Source organism: Choloepus didactylus, chromosome 5, assembly GCF_015220235.1.
Source record: "Choloepus didactylus isolate mChoDid1 chromosome 5, mChoDid1.pri, whole genome shotgun sequence".
Classification (NCBI taxonomy): Eukaryota; Metazoa; Chordata; class Mammalia; order Pilosa; family Megalonychidae; genus Choloepus; species Choloepus didactylus.
The window spans coordinates 55,265,492-55,277,583 of record NC_051311.1 but is presented as its reverse complement, the minus strand read 5'-3'; the positions used below and the strand labels follow the sequence as shown (position 1 = coordinate 55,277,583).

The window sequence follows — 12,092 nt, the reverse complement described above, 5'->3', positions numbered from 1 at the left end:
AGGACCCTGTGCATACATGGGTGCATGAGGTAAGGGTGCAATTTGTAGTCTTGTTGGGTTCAGAGAGAACACAGGTCTCATAACCAAAGGAGACTTTAAATGCAATGTAAAAATGTTAAAAGGTGATAGATGATGTCATGGCTTGGGTGGACACAGCTGCAAAGCAGGCTGGGATATGAAGAGGTGAGATCAGGGGAAGGGCAGGGGAAGGCATCCAGAGCTGTGCAGGACTTGGTCTAGGGCGTTGGTTCACCCATAGCAGGGTTATTCGAGATATGGTTCACGGAGACTTTCCATCAGAATCACTCAGGTGGGGAAACACTTATTCAAAAACACAGGCATCTGCTCCCCCTATGTGGGATCTGACACCGAGGGGAGTGAATCTCCCTGGCAACATGGAATATGACTCCCGAGGAGGAATCTATACCTGGCATTGCAGGACGGAGAACATCTTCTTGACCAAAAGGGGGATGTGAAAGGAAATGAAATAAGCTTCAGTGGCAGAGAGATTCCAAAAGGAGCCGAGAGGTCACTCTGGTGGGCACTCTTATGTACAATATAGACAAGCCTTTTTAGGTTCTAATGAATTGGAATAGCTAGCAGTAAATACCTGAAACTATCAAACTACAACCCAGAACCCTTGAATCTTGAAGATGATTGTATAAAAATGTAGCTAATGAGGGATGACAATGTGATTGGGAAAGCCATGTGGATCACACTCCCCTTTGTCCAGTGTATGGATGAATGAGTAGAAAAATGGGGGCAAAAAAAAGGTACCCAGTGTTCTTTTTTTACTTTAATTGTCCTTTTTCATTTTCATTTTTATTCTTATTATTTTTGTGTGTGTGGTAATGAAAATGTTCAAAAATTAATTTTGGTGATGAACGTACAACTATGTAATGGTACTGTGAACAATTGATTTTACGCTTTGTATGACTTCATGGTATGTGAATATATCTCAATGAAATAGAATTTTAAAAAAAACACAGGCATCTGAATCAGAATCTCCGCATTGAACAAGCTCCTGGGTATTCTTATGCCCACTAATGTCTGAGGACCTCTGAACCATAGGGTGTGCAGGTGCAGTCCTGGCAGGGGTTGCCATCTAAGGCATCTGGCATGGAGGGTGGGCATGGCAGCTGGCAATCCCTGGCAGTAGGTGGTGGTTTTTGGGTCTAGATGATTTGTCCAATGAAAAGGGAGCCCCCAGGCCCTGACTTGGAATACAGGGTCAGGTCCATTCCCGGAAGAGAGAGATGCTGAGAAGAGCAGGCCAGGTACCAGGGCTTCCGCGGCATGTTGGGGGAAACCCATCTGTGAGGAAGGAGTTGGTAGAAGGCTATGACTTAGTGGGCAGGAGGACATCCAGGCCTCAGCCCAGGCACAGGGGGTTGGTGGCAGCACAACCTGTTCCAGGGTCCTTCTCCTGGTGGGCCTAAGGCTCTGAATCTATCTTCTACCCCGGTCAGGGCTGGCTCCAGGACTGGGTAACGCAGAGCCGGCAAGGTGGAGAGCTCCAGCAAATAGGAATCGGCAGTGGGAGGTGGGGAACCCAGCTGTCACTAGGACAAGAATGACCTCAGAGCTAAAACAGTAGGGTTTTTAAGGGATTGGAAAAGCTTTCTGGGAAGCACTTTTCAACCTCCTGAACAAACCCAGAGAAAAAGCAGGAAGTTCTCAAATATTGTTATAGGAATATGGTTACAGAACAGAATGTTCTTTCTTGGGTTGTTTGGCGGTCCAAAAAGGAGTCCATAAGCCTAAAATTGCTGAGCAGACCTGACCATGTCCAGGAAAACCTTGACTTTGCCAGAGTTATCAACCAGAACAGAATCATGTCAGACAAAGGGCAGCCCAGTGAACTTCTTTTTCTGATACGAGGGAGAAGGCTTCTCTCAGCCCTTTGCTCCATTCTAAATCTGAAATCAGGGCTTGCTTTAAGGAAAGATACACAATTTCAGAGCAGCTCATCTGGACTCTATAGTTTTACATTAAAAAAAACAAACCCAGAGTTTTTCGTATTTAAATTTCTTTTGGTTAAACTTTTCCTTTTGAATAATTGCCCAAAGAAATTCTACAGCAAGTCTATCCAATTATAGGGTATTTGACTCCCAGGATTCTTATATAAGAGAGAACAAATCCTCTCTCACCTAAAAGCCAAGGCTCTGATTATCCACAGGCTCTTGTTTGTCTTTTCAAACAATTCCTGAGTCAGAGTAAAAGGCAATTTTCTGGGACAAAACAAACAATGCCCAAGAAGGACACCATTCTCTCCCTTCTGTGTTGCTTAAAAAGCATCCACAGGAACTTCCCTGAAGGTAAAAGTACTCTAATTGTACCCAGAATATCTATCCAAGGCAAACTACTGATCCGGACTGCCTCACCCTTCAGTTGGCACACAGCCATTATCCTCAGACGCTGGAGTATACAAAGAACTGGAAAGACTATGTACGGTACCTCCTTTTTGCATTTGAAATTTGACTCTGCAAAACACGATTTCTTTTGGCTCCTCTGTCTATAAACATGTCCAATGATAGAATTTTTTTTTTAAACAACTCCTCTTCTCCCCTATCCTTTTAACCACCTCTTTAACTTCAGAGTCTTTGGAGACATTTGCTACGGGAGAAAGCAGGGGGAAGCTATTAGGCCCAGCTAAGCTTCAAGGCAAGCTTTCCACCCCTCCCACGCCTTTTCCTCTTCTTAGGAACAGCTCAAGATTCTCTTTAATGCTAAGAAAAGAAGGAAGTTGGTAGCCCTTGTTGGAACTGTGGTTTCTTTGGCCCCCAGTTAAATCAACCTGAAACTATCTAAATATTACACACACAAAAAAATACATCATTTTCAGGAAGGAAAAAGGAAGGCTAAGGAGGCAGAGGTTTTGAAAAAGTTGGTGATGTGGGCGTGGGGTGGGAGTGTCTGACTTAGCTGACCTGACTGTGGGAGACACTGGGGTTCTGTGAAAAGCAATGAAAACACTACATTCCACTTTGTCGAATGGGAGCATTTGGTTGGTGGGTTCCACTGGGAACACCTGGACAATGAAGATGCACAATTCATCTACCTAGCCATCCTTCCAGCAAAACCCCTGGAATAATCAGAACATTTGTACTGCTCTTTACAATAAACAAAACACCTTTGCCCCACTTAATCTAACTTTATCCATAAGCAAGTATTATCTGAATACATTATCATTGTGAAAAGTTCAGAGAATATGAAAGTATGTTGTCTCAGTCCAGACTTCATAGAGAATTGAGTCTGAGGCAAAGCTTGCTGTGCTAATTAATACTTTAGGGGTAAGGTGGGGGAAGCAAGAGTGAGGGAAAAAGAGAGCCGAGGTCCTGGAAGGAGGAAAGTAAACACAGGATGGGGAGTTACCAAATAGACCAAAGGTTCATAAGAAAAAAAGAACAAGATGTTTTTGGTCATGTGGGACATCTCCAAGGAGCCAGTTATACCCAAGGAAGCTCCTTGCCATCTCCTGTCTTTCCTTGGTCAGAGTCTGTCCTCTAGGTTGTATTTCTTGGTTCCTTGGGCAGCTGCTGGGGATGCCAGAGTGTCTGTGGGTCTGTCTAAATCCACTGGCTTCTGCCATGGCAGGAGCTGGTCTGACTCTGGCTTGCAGGGGAAACTCAGATGACCTGCTGGGGTAGAAGATGAGACAACAGTTGCTGTGCCCCAGGCCTTGGCTGGAGTTCCTCTGGCCCAGAGCAGGGGACTGGGGTCCAGCAAGCAGGTGGGGCTAAGCTGATCTGAAAGGTACATAAACAGGGCCTGGTACATTCATAGTATGAAAAGGAAACATTTCCCTTCCCCAGTTGCACTTCCCTCCCCAGAAATAACTATTCTTTAGCAACTAATTGTATATTATTCTAGCCACTTTCCTATGAATTATTACACATATCTGTGTGGGTTTAAAAAACATGAATAAGATAGTCTAATATGCATTGCTTTGCAAGTTCCTTTTTTCTCTTAATATGACTTGTAGATGTTTCCACATTAGTACATTCCACCAAATGTCTATTACATTTGGTGAAATCCCTGTTAACATTATTTAGTATGGATGTACTAAAATTTATTCTCCTTTTGATGAACCTTTAGATTTTTCCCAACTTTGGCTATTATAGTCAATATTTGCAATGAACATGCCTTCTTGGATACAAGTGAGGATATTTCTTTAAATACCTTGATGTTATAGTTTTGGGTCAAGCAAAGTCTTTTTATGCATACTATCTTAATTATACCCAAAACTGCTGAAAAGTAGATGGATGGAAGGATTAATATGTAATATACTAGCAATTTATTCACACCATCTCATTTAATTCCAACAATCATCTACATTTTTCAGATGAGGAAACTAAAGTTCAGAGAGGGAAATGACTTGTCTAAGGTCACACAGCGTGTTTGTAACAGAACATGAACTTCAACCCATGTTCCTTGACTCGATATCACATGCTCTTTCCTCCATACTGGTATTGCCCCAGTGCCTTATTCACTTGCTCATTAAATATAGTTGACAGAGTTAGCCATGCTCCTTCCAAAGGGGACTCTGCCAGAGTTCAAGGGCTAGTGTCTTAGTTTGCCAAACCTGCTATCACAAACAGCACACATCAGTTTTGACCTAACAACAGGAATACATTGGCTTGTGGTTTTGAGGCTCAAAAAAGTCCCAAATCAAGAAATTGGCAAGGCTTGCTTTCTTCTGGAGTCTGCAGTGTTTCTGTCCCGGCTGCCTGCAATCCTTGGGGCTCCCTGTCTTGCATCTCTGCCTCTTACCACATGGTGATGTCATCTTCTTTCATCTGCTCTCCCAGTTTCCACTCACCTTTGGCTTCTGCTCCTCTCTGGCCCTCTCTAACTTCTGGATTCTGTTTTTTTTTTTCCCTTTATAGTGCCTGCAGTAATGTGGATTAAGACCCACTCTCATTCTGTTGGGCCACACTTAACTAAAAATAACATTTTCAAGAGGCCCTATTTACAATGGGTTCACACCCACAGGACTGAGGATTAAGATTAAGAACATATTTTTGCTGGCACCAATCTACCAAAGCTAGTTTAAATGCCACCACAAAAGTCAAATCATTCAGAACCAGTCAGAGTCCTTGGGTAAGTGCCTTATTACGTCATTGATTTAGATCCTGGAAGAATTTAAAAAGTGAGGCCACTTAACTCAGTTGGTTAGACATGAAGCTAACGAATGCCAAGAGATAACTGAACTTGATCCTCAATCAATAGTATTCTACGAGGAAAGGAAATTACATTCCACTGTCACCCTGAATCTTGGCTCCTCAAACATTTATCACTGATCACGATGGGGAGAGAGTAAGTGCTCAGCTGTATAGCAGTGGTTCTCAAAGTGTGGTTTGCAACACAGCAGCACCAGGAAACTTGCTAGAAATGCAAATTCTGAAGACTCTTCTCAGACATGTTGAATCATAAACCCAGGGCGCACAGTGGATCTCACAATCTCTGTTTTGACAAGCCCTCCTGGTGATTCTGATGCCCTCTAAGGTTTGAGGACTGCTGCTACTCATAGCCCATCACCATTACTAGAAGAAAACAAAACAAAACAAAAGGCAGATCCGATGTCCTCCTATTGTTGAGTGAGGAGCAGCATAAGCAGTTCAGGACACCTGAAGCTACTGTAGTTTGGACCCTCTTTTTTTTGTCCCATGAGATCTTCAAACCCAGACCACAGCCTCCTCACACATGAACACAGCCTCTGCCATAGGCATAAAATCACCAGATGTGTACAGCAGGTTAGGGTGTGTCTTGCCAATAATCTCACCTTCATGACTTCACTGGCTGACTGTCTTGATCTCTGATGTCTTTGCTCCTGACCCTGGAAATCCCCTGACCGCTGAACACGGGCTTGACCTCTTGACCCCCAATCCATTGGCTGGTGTTGGAACTTAGCAGTTGCAGAGATTTCTATTTCCACCCCTACTCGATCACCTGGGGCCTGCTGATGTCCCTGCTAGGCCATGATATTTATTTCTATAAACAAGGGATGACATATTTGCTTTTAAGTATTACATCATGGGCTTTGCTGGTTTGAATGTATTATATCTCCCAGAAAAGGCCATATTCTTTGAAGTAATCTTGTGTGGGCAGACATATCAGTGTTGATTAGATTGTAATTCTTTGAGGGTTTCCCTGCAGATGTGCCCCACCCAACTGACTGGATAATTTCCATGGAGGTGTTACCCCACCCATTTGGGGTGGGTCTAAATTAAATCACTGGAGCCATATAAATGAACTGACAGACAGGGGGAACTCAGTGCAGCTGTGAGTGGCATTTTGAAGAGGAGCTACAGCCAAGAGGGACACTTCAAGGAACGCACTGGAACTGAGAGAGGAGCTTCAGCTTACAGAGACATTGTGGAGATGGCTTTTGAAAGCAGACTTTGCTCCAGAGAAGCGAAGAGAGGACAAATGCCCCAAGAGCAACCAAGAGTGACATTTTTGAGGAGCTGAAACCTAGAGAGGAACGTGCTGGGAGAAAGCTATTTTGAAACCAGAACTTTGGAGCAGATGCCAGCCACGTGCCTTCCCAGCTAACAGAGGTTTTCCACATACCATTGGCCATCCTCCAGTGCATGTACGCAATTGTTGATGTGTTACCTTGGGCACTTTATGCCCTTAAGACTGTAACTATGTAAGCAAATAAACCCCCTTTTATAAAAGCCAATCCATCTCTGGTGTTTTGCATTCTGGCAGCATTAGCAAACTAGAACATAGACTAAAAATCCCAACTCTGTAAATGGATACATTTAAACTGATTGTCATTGCTGTGATACAAGAAAAACTGAATTTAAAAATGGCAATTTTGACAGCTTTCCCTGCCAAGGAAAGTCCCCTTCAGTTCCACATTTATTTCTCCTGCCACCAATAAAGTAAGACCAGCATCAACATCAGAAGACATGAGTGGAGCCCCTGTCTAGCCATCTTTGTCTCTAGTGCAAGGGGGAAAAAGCTGACTCTCATAGATTTTTCCTTTGACATGTTTCTCATCACTCACTTCTCTTTGACATTGTCATCGTGCCTCTCCAAGCTCATCAGCTCTTCCATGGATTCCGACAAACAGCTGGCCTCCCTGACCCCATCCTACCCTCAGTCCTATCCAGTAAGCCATCATCTGAGCAAGCTTTGCTAAGAGTGGCTTTCATCTCCTCTAGCACCTATTTCTTACCACTGTAAGTCTGAGGTCAATGACCATGTCTGCCTCCTAAACATGCGCCTCTCCCTACTGGCCCCTGAAAAGTCCTCTCCATACTCTTCAGGCAGATCTCACCACCTCATGTATGTATATGTTCACTTCCACCTCCATAAATCTGTTCATGATCTTCTCTTCAACTGGTGTCTGAGTTTGCTTGGGCTGCTATAATAAAATACCACCTAATGGCTCAAAACAACAGAAATTTATTGTCTCACAGTTCTGGAGGCTGGAAGTCTGAAATCAAGGTGTCTGCGTGGTCATGCTTCTTTGAAGTCCATAGAGAAGAATCTGTTCCATGCCTCTTCTAGATCTCATGGTTTTCTGGCAACCCATGGCATTCTCCCCTCTGTCCATCTCCTACTGACATTGTCCAAATTTCTTCTTATAAGGAAGAATATTGGATTAGGGCCCACCCTAATGCAATTTGGCCTTGTCTTAACTGATAACATTTTCAAATATCCTATTTCCAAATAGGATGACATTTACAAGACCAGGAGTTAAGGCTTGAACATATCTTTTTAGAGGACACAGTTCTCTTCGTGACACCTGGCATGCCCTCCTTCCTCAATTCTTCAGAAGCACTGCCAGACCACATTACTTAGCCAATGGTTCTCAAACTCTGCTGCATATTGGAATCACTTTGAGAGCTTTAAAAAATCCTGAATGCCTGGGCTGCCCCCTTATACCAATGATATCAGAGCCTCTGGGATGGATCTATGGATCTATGTACCAGTATTTTTTTCAAAGCTCTTGTTGATTCAATGAACAACCAAACTTGACAATCAGTGACTCAGTTTTAACATTTCTCAAGCTTTAATATGCACACAAGTCAACAGTGGATCTACTGAGGCCTGAGGTTCTGCCTTTCTAGTAAGCTCCCGGGTGATGCCAATGCTGCTTGCCCAGGGACCATCCTTGGAATAGCAAAGTGCTGCACAACTTATAACTAACTGTTTATATCCACATTGGCTGACAAAAGATTTAAGATGGTTTATGGGAAATACATAGGGAAAAATTAGCGGTTAATTTTATCTCCGTCATCCCGACATGCTCACAAGGGGCCTTGGGCAGCCTCTAAAATAAGATGGCAAAGACATGCCAAACAGTGATGGTGAGATAGTGAGATGAGAAAACCTGGGAGCAGGACAATCTACCACGTGGGACAGATGGTGACAGATGTCTGCTCTTCCACTCTCTCTCCTGTCCCCCCACAGCTGTGGACACAGGCTCCCAGGAGGACTGATATTAGCAAGCTTGGGGGCCTGGGCCGTGAGGGGCCCTTTTGTCCTGCAGTTTTTGAGGTGTCAGTATTTTAGCAAAGCTCAGGATTTTTGGTTTAGGGAAATTTGGGCTTAGGGTACCACTTCTTGCTCTTCCTCTCATGTTATTTGGGCTGGGGGTGTGCTTTCTGCTAGGGAAAGTTCTATACTTTTAGAGACAGTGGAGTGAAGATGCCAAGCACATGAGCTTTGCAGTCAGGCCATCCAGTGATCCCAGCCAGTGCTGTTATATAATTCCTGGGGGTATCGCTAACACGGAATCTAACATGGATGGCACTCCTGGAGTTGTGCAATGCAGGGGCTATGGCTTAGGCTCATTATTTAATTTCTTTGAGTTGTGATTTCATTGTCTGTAAAATGTGGATAATATTACCTACCTGCTGGGGATCTGTAGGCGATTAAATGTGATAAAGCATATAAACCCCTTAGCACTCACAGAGGTAAGTGGAAAGTACTCCTTAAATCGCTGCTTTTATTATCACCATCATTATCCATACCAATATTTTATTTCTAGGTCCATGGCAGAGCCCACGAGCCTGTGAGCACAATGGATGCTCAGGGCTTGCTCCAGATCTCTTGGGAGAGAAGTAAAGGGGAGTTGCAGGTCTCCTGCTTGGCTGAGCAGCCACACATGCAAAGGTAGAAAAGGAGTCAGGCATTTCATGCAGCTGCTTGATTAACTTCCTTTGTGCTCTGAGTCACATTATAGCTTTTGTGGGCCCACTGCAGGCTTGCCTTCATGGACTCCTTCCTCCATAAAAAAATATTAAAAATTCAATTTTATGCCTGCATTAGTATAAAGACACATACAATCTAGGTTGGATTATATTTGTATTTTTCTGGTCCCTGAAAGTATGGTGGGCCCTAAGCACTGTGCCCACTGTGCCTAGGGCATAAGTTGGCCCAGCTGCTGCTGACCCTCTCAGCAAGCAGGCACCCTGTGTGGGTGCAGGAGGACCCACAGCCCCACAGCAGGCATAATTTTACATGCAAGGATATTTTCTCCTAACGAGGTCACATTTGCTTTGAGAGCAGGAATTTTCTTTTTTAGTTCCCTCATAGCACCAAGCACAGGGCTGAACACTAGGGCTCAGTTTGCTTATTTTAAAAAGCGTAACATAAATTCATTTTGTCGTTATAATTGCTAGGTGGCTTCTCCTGAACCCTCAGGAACCTGTTTGCCTGCAGCTTCCATACACACTATCAGACTGAGATAGGCCTCTTTGCTGCACAGCCCTGGAGAAACTGACCACAGTAGTTTCTTAATGCTGAGAGAATCTCATGCCACTGAGACCAGCAGGGTGAGATGACAGTGGGGTATGTGGCTCTACCTGCTGAAAACTGCAATCCTGCAATCCAGGGAGTCACATCATGGAGGCCGCTGAAGCTCCCAGCTCCCTGCTGGGAGGCCAAACTAACCTGCACCTGCTCCCTGTTAGCACCTGCTGTCCTTAACCTATAAGACTGATTTCCTGCTCACTCCCTCTGAGCTGGAGACAGACTGAGCAAGCAGTCTGTCTGAGCCTTGTTTCGCAGTTGTCACTCACTTCTGCACTTCCCCTAGATCTATTCAGTTGGGCAAAATGGCATGTTCCTTGGACAGTATTCAAAGGTAAGTGCTGGTTCCCAGGGTCACTTTGTCCACCCCAGTGTTAACATTTAGGGTGAGGTAAGAGGAATATGATTCTTAGGAGGATGTACATTTGAAAAAGCCTCTGGGGCTGGTCTGATTGAGACCATGGGAGGATGGGGAGATTGCAGGCTGGCTGGGGCTTTATCTCTACCTTGGTTCAGCTGCATTCTCGTGACATGTAGAGCTGATGTCGTGTAACTGGCAGGAAAGTGACAGTCGAGTTGGAGACAGATTGCGGAGGCTGGTAATTGACATCTCTGGAGCAGATAGCAGTTTGCTGTTCCTTTCTGTATACTTGTTTTAACATTTACCTTACTAATTCACATTTTATTTATAATAGGTTGCCTTTTCTTTGGTTGTTCTTGATAATCTATTTCATTATCAATGAATTTCTTGTCTACAATTTGTGGGCTGCTGGAATGCTTAGTCCTTGTTACCAGCTGTGTCCAGAGGCAGCAGAATGTAAAAGCTTGAACTAAATTCTTAGCTGGGAGATGCAAGCTCTCATTATTAATTAGTCCAGACCCTCAAAAAGTGGTTAGAATGTCTCTTGTGGTACAGAGTGGAGGGAGGGTTATTAAAACTAGGATTATGGCTTGTGAAGTAAGATGGGTAGGACATGAAAATCCCACAGATGATTTCAAGGAGATATCTCGAATTGTGTTTTGGGCAGAGACTATTTGGGGATGGGCAACAGAGGAAAGAGTATATCATCTTGACTATTTTCAAGAGAGATTCAAAGCTTTTTGAGACCCAGACCAAAGAAATAATTACTCATTTAGGAACAAGGGTAATGGAAACACCAAGAATGTTTCTCCATCCATCTGTTGGTTTACAAGTTGTGCCGGTTTGAGTGTATTGTGTCCCCCAAATGCCATTATCTTTGTGGTCTTGTGTGGGGCAGAAGTTTTGGTGCTGGTTGGATTTGCTTGGAATGTGCCCCACCCAGCTGTGGGAGATGATTCTGATGAGATGTTCCCATGGAGGCGTGGCCCCGCCCATTTGGGGTGGGCCTTGATTGGTGGAGCTATATAAATGAGCTGACTCGGGGGGAGGAAAGTGAGTGCAGCTGGGAGTGATGTTTTGAAGAGGAGCAAGCTTGCTAGAGAGGAACGTCCTGGGAGAAAGCCGTTTTGAGGCCGGAGCTTTGGAGTAGTTGCCAGCTGCCTTCCTAGCTAACAGAGGTTTTCCGGAGGCCATTGGCCATCCTCCGGTGAGGGTACCCGATTGCTGATGTGTTACCTTGGACGCTTTGTGGCCTTAAGACTGTAATTGTGTAGTGAAATAAACCCCCGTTTTATAAAAGCCAATCCATCTCTGGTGTTTTGCATTCTGCAGCATTAGCAAACTAGGACACAAGTATTGTCTGAATCCTGGCATAGAGAGGTGGAGGGTGAGTTGCATGAAAGAGTGTGCTGGATGTAGGACTGAGCACATGCGTGATCCCAGAGGTGAGGGAGAGCATAGTTTAGAATGGCTGGCGTGGTGAAAGAGACTCTCACGAAAGTTCTTGGAAGCTTTGAGGAGGAATTTGGACTTTACACTTAGGGAAGACATTAAAATATTTAACTCAGAAGAGTGAGGCACATGTATCGGACAGGAGCAGGGCCAATAGCATGGATTCTGGCAGGAGGTTGTTGTAGCAAACCAGTAGAGGAATCCCAGTATAGGAATTAGAAGCTTCAGGAACAGGGGACTGGACAATTATCTATGTCAGGTAAGAGGGGTTGCTTATAGTTACTTTTCTGAAGTGCAATGGGAAGGCATTAGAGGATTTTAAGCAGGCAAGTGCCTTCATCCACCTTGCATTCTACAATTTGCTCCATGGTCATGATCTAGTAGGGCATGGGTGGGAACAGGGTAGCTATCACAGCCATCCAAGGGAGAATGATGGTGGCTTGGAGCAGACTGGGAGAGGAGGAATTGCATATAAGTGGACAGTTAGATAGAGCTGATGGGATTT

General features: G+C 44.3%; 1 long non-coding RNA gene across 2 annotated transcripts in view; it reads left to right on the top strand.

Annotated features, from left to right (window-relative positions):
- LOC119534059 overlaps positions 1-10,460 on the top strand; it is a 136,757-nt gene extending 126,297 nt beyond the window's left edge. The window contains exon 4 of one of the 2 annotated variants that reach the window (XR_005216946.1): positions 9,645-10,460. This is a non-coding gene — a long non-coding RNA (uncharacterized LOC119534059). Of the gene's footprint in view, positions 1-4,889; positions 6,167-9,644 lie in introns of those variants that run through there. The other variant, XR_005216947.1, reaches the window with a different exon arrangement.
- Positions 10,461-12,092: the final 1,632 nt, after the last annotated feature.